Genomic DNA, 10,287 nt, shown 5'->3' on the forward strand with positions numbered 1-10,287 from the left:
TCCCAAAGTGCTGGGATTACAGGCGTGAGCCACCGCGCCCGGCCAAGAAAAGCAGACTTTCAACTAATTAATGTACATCAAAGGTAATCTTTTTCTACTTTACCATCCTCCAAAGAGTAACTGTACAGAAATTCCAAAACGGTAGCCATTTCTGCAAACCAGGGTCCCTCCCCCGGGCACTGTGGACATCGGGGCTCTGGACCATTCTCTGGGGTGCAGCCATCCTGGGCACTGCAGGGCGTTGAGTAGTGTCCCTGGCATCCACCCACTCCATGCCAGGAGCAGCGCCAGTCGTGACAGCCACAAATGTCCCCAGATACCACTCAGTGTCCCCTGAAGGCCAGAATCGCCCCCAGGGACAAGCTCTGATTTAGGGCATGGCTAGACATGGGACAGAGACAGCACCAGATAAATGTGTCAAGGGTTAAAGAATGAATGCCCACATTCTACCCACCCGCCCCCACAAGTCTCTAATCAAATGCCACCTCCTCTTGGAGGCTCTCAGAGGTCAAGGTCCCTGTCTTCATTCTGTAACCCCAGCACCCGACACAATATCAGACACTTAATGTTGTATTGTGAACGTTCATAAATGTCTGTAAAATAAATGACTCTGACCTTGAAAGGTCTCCATGCCTAAGAAATCTTGGTTGTTTGAGGATAAAATTCTCTTCCTTCTCTCTCTTGGGCTGGGCTACATTTGAGATTCTAAGGTGGGGTCAGCATAGGGGATTTGGGTCAGAAATGTCAAGGCTATTTGGAATGGGTGACACCATTTTTAGAGGAATCTACATTTTGGGGAGTTTTTTGTTGTTGTTGCTTTTTTTTTTTTTTTTTTTTTGGCAGGGAATGGCACTTAACTAGTTCAACTATAGTTTTTAGGGGAAGAAAACAAAAACAAAAAACAGTTTTAGTTTAAAGGATCTGTTCTACCATAGCCTGATACACAGCAGTGGTTCTCAACCCCAGATGACTGTGGATAATGTCTGGGGACATCTGTGGCTGTCACAACTCAGGGGTGCTCCTGGCGTGGAGTGGGTGGAGGCCAGGGACGCTGCTCAGCACCCTGCAGTGCGCAGGACGGCCCCACCCCAGAGGACAATCCGGTCCCCCCATCTGCAGTGCCAAGAGGGAGCCCCTACATTATTTGGGAGAAGATCAAGTCGGCCTCCTGATCACACTGGACACCAGAATAAACTCCCAACGGGGCAGTCGGTGTAAACCAGGGGGACCCCCAGCTCCTGGGACTCATCTCCTCTCTCCCTCCCCACTCAGGATGTGGATTTCAACGTGTGCAGCCTCCTGGGACCTCAGCAGGGCAGAGGATCATGGGACGCAGAGTCTCCTGGGGTCCGTGGAACCCCCTAGCCCGGATGTGATCTGCTCCCTGAGGGACACGGGGCTGTGTCTGGGGACATCTGTGGTAGTCACAACTGGAGGTGCTCCTGGCAAGGAGTGGGTGGAGGCCTGGGATGCTGCTCAGCACCCTGCAGTGCCCAGGACGGCCCCACCCCAGAGAATGATCCTACTCAGACCATGACAGAGTAGGATCGAACTCGAGCTCAGGAGTTCGAGACCAGCCTCGGCAATACAGGGGGACCTCCATGTTTACAAAAATTTTTTTTAATTAGCTGGGCATGGTGGCGTGCATCTGCAGTCCCAGCTACTCTGGGAGGCTGAGGTGGGAGGATTGCTTGAGCCGGGAGTTTGAGGCTGCAGTGAGTCAGGCTGAGAAAATGTGTGGGGAGTGGCATAGGGAGACCTAGCGCCCTCTGTGTACCCACTAAGATGGGCCAGTCTCCACCACTCCATTCCCTGGCAAACTAGTATTCTACTCAAAGCTTCCCCGTGGCCTCCCGTCTGGACCTTCCTTAGCCCCCTCTCTACCCGCCTGGACGACTACTTATCACCCCTGCACCTACACAGCTCCCAGAACATGCAGGCCTGAGGCCCCCACCTCTGTGCCACCCTGGGCTCAGGCCCCTCTGACCCGGGCTGCCATCTCCACGGCCCCCACACCAGCACACAGATGCCTCATTCACGTGGTGCTCCCAGGGCCTGGCACCAGTTCTGAGGCTTAAAATAGGCACACAACGGGCCTTTGTCGGATAGAGGAAGGAAGGAAGGAGCGTTTCAGACAAAGGAGACAGCAACGGCAGCGTCCAGGAAACCCAGGGGCACTGGGGAGGTGGATGGAGCCAAGTGGGGGGGCACTTGAAGAGTCAGAGGGCAGGGCTGGGCCATGCAGGACCGTGAAGACCCCATGAGGAACTGGGGTGCCATCGTGCGGGTGCTCACTTGGTAGGGGGCAGGGAAGTTACCGTCTGATCAGTGCCCAGGAAGCTTACTAAGAAGGTCTTGCTGGAGTCAGAGAAACCAGAGGCCACTTTGTCACCTCAGAGGCTCCCGCCAGAGATGATGAGGCTCTCAGCTCAAGAGGGAGCACTGGGATGGGAAAGAAAGGAGACAGAAGGGGCCGGGCATGGGGGCTCACGCCTGTAATCCTAGCACTTCGGGAGGCCGAGGCAGGCGGATCACCTGAGGTCAGGGGTTCGAGACCAGCCTGGGCAACATGGTGAAGCCCTGTCACTACTAAAAATACAAAAATTATCCGGGTGTGGTGGCGGGCACCTGTAATCCCAGCTACTCGGGAGGCTGAGGCAGGAGAATCACTGGAACCTGGGAGGCGGAAGTTGCAGTGAGCCGAGATTACACCACCGCATGCCAGCCAGAGCAAAAGAAAGAAGACAGAGAAGGAAGGAGGGAAGGAGAGAGGCGGGGGGGGGGGGGGAGGGAGGGAGGGAGGAAGGAAGGGAGGAAGGGAGGGAGGGAGGGAGGGAAGGAGGGAGGGAGGGAGGGAGGGAGGAAGGGAGGAAGGGAGGGAAGGAAAGAAAGCACCCCTAAACAAACATCCCAAGCTTCAGTACAGTGGGCTGCCTGCACCCAGGAAAAAGCCATTTACATCCCAGCACCACGCTCCATCGCCCAAAGGCAGAAGCAGCCGGGCGTGTGTTGCTGGATGGGTGGATGAGCACAGCGCTGCCGGTCCACGCACCGGAACACAACTCAGCCCTGAAAAGGAGCGAGGCTCTGACGCAGGCCACAGCATGGATGCACCTTGAGGATGTCACACGCAGTGAGAGACACCAGACACAAAAGGCCACACAGGGTGTGACCCATTTCTTTGAAATGTCTAGGACAGGCCGGTCCAGAGACAGGAGGGAGAGGCGTGGGTGCCGGGGCTGGGGGAGGGGGTGGAGAGTCCCCCTCATGGGGACAAGGGATCTTACTGGGTGATGGAATGTTTTTTTGTTTGGTTGGTTTTTGAGACAGAGTCTCGCTCTGTCGCCCAGGCAGGAGTGCAGTGGCGTGATCTTGGCTCACTGCAACCTCCACCTCCCGGGTTCCAGCGATTCTCCCGCCTCGGCCTCCTGAGTAGCTGGGATTACAGGCACTTGCCACCACAGCCAGCTAATTTTTGTATTTTTAGTAGAGATGGGGTTTCGCTACGTTGGCCGGGCTGGTCTCAAACTCCTGACCTCAAGTGATCCTACCCCTTCAGCCTCCCAGAGTGCTGGGATCACAGGAATGTTCTGAAAGGGGCTTATAGGGATGTTTGCACAGCTCATAAACTTATTTAAAAGATGGAATTGTATCCTTAAAAGGACTGAATGTTATGAAGTGTAAATTATACCTCGATTTTTGTCATAAAAAGCAGTAAGACTTTTCCTTTTACGAGGTTCAAGTAACTGTTCGTGGAAGCGTCTCAGTGCTGCCCACAAACCCCCCTTGCCCACCCGTGTCAGGAGCGGATCTGGGGGAGGAACCACACAGACAGAGTGTGGCCCACTCACGCCGCAGGATCGGGGGAGGAGGAGGAGGACAGGAGTGACCCCTCGGGGGCTGCTGTGTGACTGAGGAGAGGTCAACCCATCTCCTCAGTTCTCACACTCATCTGTAAGGTCTCCTGGGTGACGTCAACCATGAACACTTTTCCCTAACTCTTAAGAGACAGAGGCCAGGCCAAAGAGGGCATGTGTAAAAAGCAGTGACAAGTGAAGTCAAGAAATGTCACTGAGCGGGGGGAGGCGCCCAACATCACCAAGGACGCCGAATTGCAGAAATCAGTCGTGAAAGGACACAGCGGCCGGGCGCAGTGGCTCACACCTGTCATCCCAGCACTTTGGGAGGCCGAGGTGGTTGGATGACCTAAAGTCAGGAGTTCGAAGCCAGCCTAGTCAACATGGTGAGACCCCCGAATCTACTAAAAATACAAAAATTAGCCGGCGTGGTGGTGCATGCCTGTAATGGAAGCTACTCGGGAGGCTAGAGCAGGAGAATCGCTTGAACCTAGAAGGTGGAGGTTGCAGTGAGCCGAGATCGCACCACTGCACTCCAGCCTGGGCAATGGAACGAGACCACATCTCAAATAAAAAGGACAGGCCAGGCGTGGTGGCTCACGCTTATAACCACAGCACTTTGGGAGGCCGAGGCAGGCGGATCACCAGAGGTCAGGAGTTCCAGACCAGCCTGGCCAAAATGGTGAAACTCCATCTGTACTAAAAATACAAAAATTAGCTGGGTGTGGTGGAGGGCACCTGTAGTCCCAGCAGAGGCTGAGGCAGGAGAATCGCTTGAGCCCTGGAGGCGGAGGTTGCAGTGAGCCAAGATTGCACCATCACATTCCATCCTGGGTGACAGAGAGAGACTGCGTCTCAAAAAAAAGAAGGAAGGAAGGAGAAAGAAAGAGAGAGAAAGAAGAAAGAAAGAGAAAGAAAAGAAAGAAAGAGAGAGAAGAAAGAAAGGAAGGAAGGAAGGAAGGAAGGAAGGAAGGAAGGAAGGAAGGAAGGAAGGAAGGAAGGAAGGAAGGGAGGGAGGGAAAGAAAGAAAGGGAGAGAAAAAAAGCACACACGCACCAGCTCCCAAGCCCCTAGAGACCAGGCACGACCTTCTTGTAAGAAACCATGAAGCATCTTCAAAAATACAAATGACTCGGTGGATATGATTTTAAAAACTATTGCTGCTTCCAGACGCAACTGAAAAAATCGGAATAACACCTTGAATGAAGAAAGGAGTGTTTCCCACTACTACTCGGTGAACAAGAAAAATGCCTCCATTCAGTAAACACGAAGCTGAATTATCTACACGTGAGAGTAATTTGTGTTTCGTTCTCTTTGCTGTCAAGCAGTGGGGCCCCAGGGTTTATTAAGCATGAAACAAGAACAGAAAATGAAGGCCTCAGTCAAAGGATGTTTTCTAAATAAAGCTCTGTGAGATCAAGATGCACCTGCAGAATTCAAGCTACGTTGGAAGCTTCACGCTCCAGGTTAAAACCGAGAAAGCACATTGCAAACACTGTCATCTTCCAATGCCTGTAACTGACAACTTCATCCCCATCTTCTAAATCAGTATTAAGTGTTCAAAAGCCACCTAAAAGACCCACCTAAAAATGAGTAGCCTTTTTTTTCTTCTTCTTCTTCTTTGAGACAGAGTCTCACTCTGTCACCAGGCTGGAGTGCAGTGGCGCAATCTCAGCTCACTGCAACCCCTGCCTCCTGGGTTCAAGTGATTCTCCTGCCTCAGCCTCCCAAGTAGCTGGGACTACAGGTGCATGCTACCACACCCGGCTAGTTTTTGTTATTTTTAGTAGAAACGGGGTTTCACCATGTTGGTCAGACTGGTTTCGAACTCCTGACCTCAAGTGATCCACCGACTTCGGCCTCCCAAAGTGTTGGGATTACAGGCGTGAGCCACTGCGCCCGGCCATAAGTAGGCATTTCTAGTGTTTTCTAAAAGCAGTGAGACCTTAGTTCTCCCCTCTCAAAACGATAGCACTAAATGACTTAAAAACAATCCCCAATTCTGAATGGCCCCACTTCATGCACATCAAAGGGGAGATGAGGTCGTTAAAGGAGAAAATAAATCAGTTTTGTCTATAACAAGGGTTCCACACTGGAGTGTCTCTGTCCCTACAGGACACTGGGTGATGTCTGGAGACATCTGTGGTTGTCACGATGCAGGGAGCTCCTGGTGTGGAGTGGGTGGAGGCCAGAGACGCTGCTCAGCACCCCGCAGTGCCCAGAAGGCCTCACCCCAGAGAACGATCAGACCCCAAATGTCCACAGCACTGGGAGAGAGAGACCAAACGCACCCCATACACTGAAGTTGTAAACTCAACATTTCGAGCGTATAATCACAGCTGGATGTGGTTCCTTACGGGGCACCCTTAAATCAGAATGACCCAGGCAGCCTTCTCTTAAACAGGTGCATTTGTTACTTAACGAGCCTTGAGTATCTCCTGCCACCAGGTGTGGACAAAGTCATCTTTCTTTTCAGTTTTTTACTCACTTTTAATAATATGGAGACAGGCTCCATATTTGAAACTCTCTCAAAATAATAGTAATAATAATAATATTAACAAATATTTTTCTTGCTGTTGGAGATTCTTTTTTTTTTTTTTTTTTTTTTTTTTTGAGACAGAGTCTCTCTCGGTTGCCCAGGCTGGAGTGCAGTGGCACGATCTCGGCTCACTGCAACCTCCACCTTCTGGGTTCAAGCCATTCTCCTGCTTCAGCCTCCCAAGTAGCTGGGATTACAGGCAACCACCACCATGCCCAGCTAAATTTTCTATTTTTAGTAGAGACAGGTTTTCACTCTATTGGCCAGGCTGGTCTCGAACTCCTGACCTCAGGTGATCTACCCACCTCAGCCTCCCAAAGCGTGGGGATTACAGGCATGTGCCACCACAACCACCCATGCAGATTATTTTTGAAAGCTTCTGGGGGTGACCCTGATGTATGCCCCTAAGGTTGCAGGACTAGAGTCAAGTTCCAGTCACTTCCTTTCCTCTCCTCTGTGACAACTCAGGCATCCCACTCCTCTACCTCCAAACGCACCCAAGAAAAAAACTGGATTGAGTACATTATTCTCCATGCTTCAGGTACCCTGGCTACCTGCTAGGAAATATTCCATGCATGCATCCCGTAATTCGACCCTGAGAGGCACATGCTACCGTTTTTATTATTCCCGCTTTGCAGGGGAGTCAACACCACCTCCAAAAGACGATACAGCCCAGCAGCGAGAGGCCGGGTGGGAACACACAGGCGCACCTCCCAGAGGCCCCCGACTCTCCCTCAGGGCAAGATCGCAGCATCCCACGATGGGAACAAGTTTGTGAACTTGGCATTTGCCTCGCTGACACCTAGCAACCGTGTGAAGACGCTTAGCTGGGAATCCGCTGCCTCTGTTCATCAAGCTTGTCTTCCACCGCCCACCTCCCAGCCCCTAGCAACCCCCGCTCCCCAGGAAAAATAAAGTACCACCCACGTCGCTCAATATCACCGTCCCAAAAACTCCCACTTTAGTTCCTGAAAAATTCAGTCACCGACAGGAGCCTTTCTCCTTCCTGAAGCGTTCTCCTTGGCACCCTATATCCTAGAAATAAACCTCAAAAAGTATTCCAAACTCCCGTCTCCTTCAGCTCACTGTTCCCAGGGGGGTTGTGCTCCGTGCCCGGTTCTAGAGCAAACAATTAACATCTCCCCCAAAAGTAGAGGGGTGAGTCCTCTCCAAATTGCTTTTAACTGGATCCTACCTGAGACACCTCCCCATACCCCGTTTTCCTCCTAATTAGTTAATGTCTAGCAAAACACCTGCCCCCAGGTTATCTCCAGCCTGGGACCTTACTCCCACCGCCTTTCTCACTACCTCACCCTAACTTCCTTCTCCCTGAACCCCCCTCCACCCCACGCACTCACAAGCTCCCCATTTCCCCCTGAAAGCCCCCAGACCCCTTCTGGAACAAGCCTGGCCCCCCACCTGTATGCTCCAGCCACTCTCTGGCTCACCCCAACTTTGTTCTTCTGCTCCTTTTCAGCTAAGCCTAACCCCTGGGCCGTCAATCACCGCCCTCCATCTTCACCAACCCCATTCCTCAGTCCTCTCCCCAGACAACCTCCACCTCTAATTCCCTCTGCAGCCCCCTCTCCAACAAACCCACTTCAAACTTCATCCCCAGCCCCCTCCCCAGCTCCCTGCAAACCTCAACCCCACTCCCAGCTCCCTCTTCAAATAAGCTGACCCTTGACTCAACCCCTGTTCCCCTCTCCAGCTAATCTCAATCCCCAGCTACACCTCCAGCGCCCTCCCCAACTAACTCAGATTTCCAATTCCACCTCCAGCCCCTCGACCTACCATTCCAGCCCCCTCCCCAGCTAACTCGGACCTCCAACCCCACTCCAAGCCCCCTCCGCAGCTAACCTCGACCTGCGACTCTAGCCCCCTCCCCAGCAAACTCAAGACCTCCAATTCCACCACCAGCCCCTTCCTAGCTAACCTCGACCTGCCACTCCAAACTCCTCCCCAGATAACTCAGACCTCCAATCCTACTCCAAGCCCCATCCCCAGATAACCTCGACCTGCCACTCCAGCTCCCTCCCCAGATAACTCAAACGTCCAGTCTCACCCCCAGGCCCCTCCTCAGCTAACTCAGACCTCCAGTTCCACTTACAGCCTCCTCTCCAGCTGAGCTGGACCTGCAACTCCGGCCCTCTCCCCAGCTAACTCAGACCCCCATCTCACGCTCAGCCCCCTCCCCAGCTAATTTAGACCTCCAATCCCACCTCCAGCCCCCTCCCCAGCGAACCTGAACCTGCAACTCCAGCCTCCTCTCCAGCTAGCCGTGATCCCCAGTGGAGTCCCAGTGCCCGGACCCAACCCTTCCCCAGTTAACCTCCATCTGCACCTCCTGCCCCGTCCCCAGTTAACCTCGACCTACAACTCCCGCCCCCTCCCCAGCTAGCCCTGAACCCCAAGTGCAGCCCCAGGCCCTCCCCAGCTAACTCCGACCCCCAAGCGCAGCCCCATCCCCAATTCCAATCCCAGCCTCCAATTGCAGCCCGGGTCCCCAGCCCCAGCCCCCCTCCTCAGCCAACTCCGACCCCCAACTCGGTCCGCAGTCATTTCGGAGCCGTCCCAGTCCCCTCTCCGGGACGCCGGCCGCGCCCTCACTTCCCCTGGCCCGAAACGCTGGCGCCCTTACCTGCACTCGGGCCCCGCGGCCGCCTCAGCCCCGCCGCGCAGCCGAACCCGCCGCCCCGGCCCGCGAGCGCTCGCTCCCCTCTGCGGGGGCGGGGCCGACACTCGGGGGGCGGGCCCTGGCGTCCCGGCACGACCAATCGCGAGCCCCGGCGGCGGGAGGCCGGAGCGGGGGCGGGGCGCGGGGCAGGCAGCGGGGTAGGCTGCGCCCAGGAGAGCGGGGCGGGGCTCCGGGAGCGGGCGGGGCCGGGGGCGGGGCGAGGAGCGGCTTTCCAGGGGTGACTTCGTGACGTCAGGAAGGCGCGAGGCGTTTCGCGAGTTCGAATCCCGCGCTAGGAGAGCGGGTTCGAATCCTGCATGCCAGCTCCAGGGGTTCATTTGAGGAGGAAGAATGTCAGTGATCGTAACTGCTATGCCGCTTTCTTGAATATAGGCTCCCTTTCGTGGAACCCGCTGCATAAGGCCAGAAGGCGAGATTACTATCCGCATTTTACAGAGGTGGAAACTGGGTCTCAGAGAGGTGAAACCTAAGGTCACTTGCCCCCTAAGATCACTTGCCCAAGCCTGTCTCATCATTTCCAAGGTTTCTCAGTTTCCTAACTCGTGGCCCTGGATTCACAAATTCCTGGGCCCCAACCCAGACGGAATGAACCAGAATCCTATAGGGAACTGGACCCTGCAATCTGTCTTTTGTTTTGCTTTTGTTTTGTTTTTGAGACAGGGTCCCACTCAATTGCCCTGGCTGGAGTGCAGTGGTGCAGACATAGCTCACTGTAGCTTTGAAGTCCCGGGCTCAAGTGGTCCTTCCACCTCAGCCTCCCAGGTAGCTGGGGCCACAGGCACGCACCACCACACTCGGCATTTTTTTTTTTTTTTTTTTTTTTTTTTGAGATGGAGTCTTGCTTTGTTGCCCAGGCTAGAGTGCAGTGGCACGATCTCGGCTCACTGCAACCTCCATCTCTCAGGTTCAAGTGATTCTTCTGTCTCAGCTTCCCGAGTAGCTGGGACTACAGGCACCCACCACCACGCCCGGCTAATTTTTGTATTATTAGTAGAGATGGAGTTTCACCATGTTGGCCAGGCTGGTCTTGAACTCCTGACCTCAGGTGATCCACCGGCCTTGGCCTCCCAAAGTGCTGGGATTACAGGCGTGAGCCACCGTGCCTGGTCCTGGCTAATGTTTTTGTTAGAGATGGGGTCTTGCTATGTTGCCCAAGCTGGTCTTGAACTCCTGCGCTCAAGTGATTCTCCTGC

The 10,287-nt window shown here is 54.1% G+C and overlaps 1 protein-coding gene across 5 annotated transcripts in view; it reads right to left on the bottom strand.

Annotated features, from left to right (window-relative positions):
• The window catches only part of GNG7 (G protein subunit gamma 7), a 209,797-nt gene extending 200,266 nt beyond the window's left edge, over positions 1-9,531 (bottom strand). For 4 of the 5 annotated variants that reach the window (XM_045380290.2, XM_065535413.1, XM_065535411.1 and 1 more), the window contains exon 1: positions 9,038-9,086. The gene's annotated coding sequence lies outside the window, so the exon portion shown is untranslated. Of the gene's footprint in view, positions 1-9,037 lie in introns of all 5 variants that reach the window. The other variant, XR_010583307.1, reaches the window with a different exon arrangement.
• Positions 9,532-10,287: the final 756 nt, after the last annotated feature.

The sequence above is a fragment of the Macaca fascicularis genome, chromosome 19 (assembly GCF_037993035.2).
Source record: "Macaca fascicularis isolate 582-1 chromosome 19, T2T-MFA8v1.1".
NCBI classification, from domain to species: domain Eukaryota; kingdom Metazoa; phylum Chordata; class Mammalia; order Primates; family Cercopithecidae; genus Macaca; species Macaca fascicularis.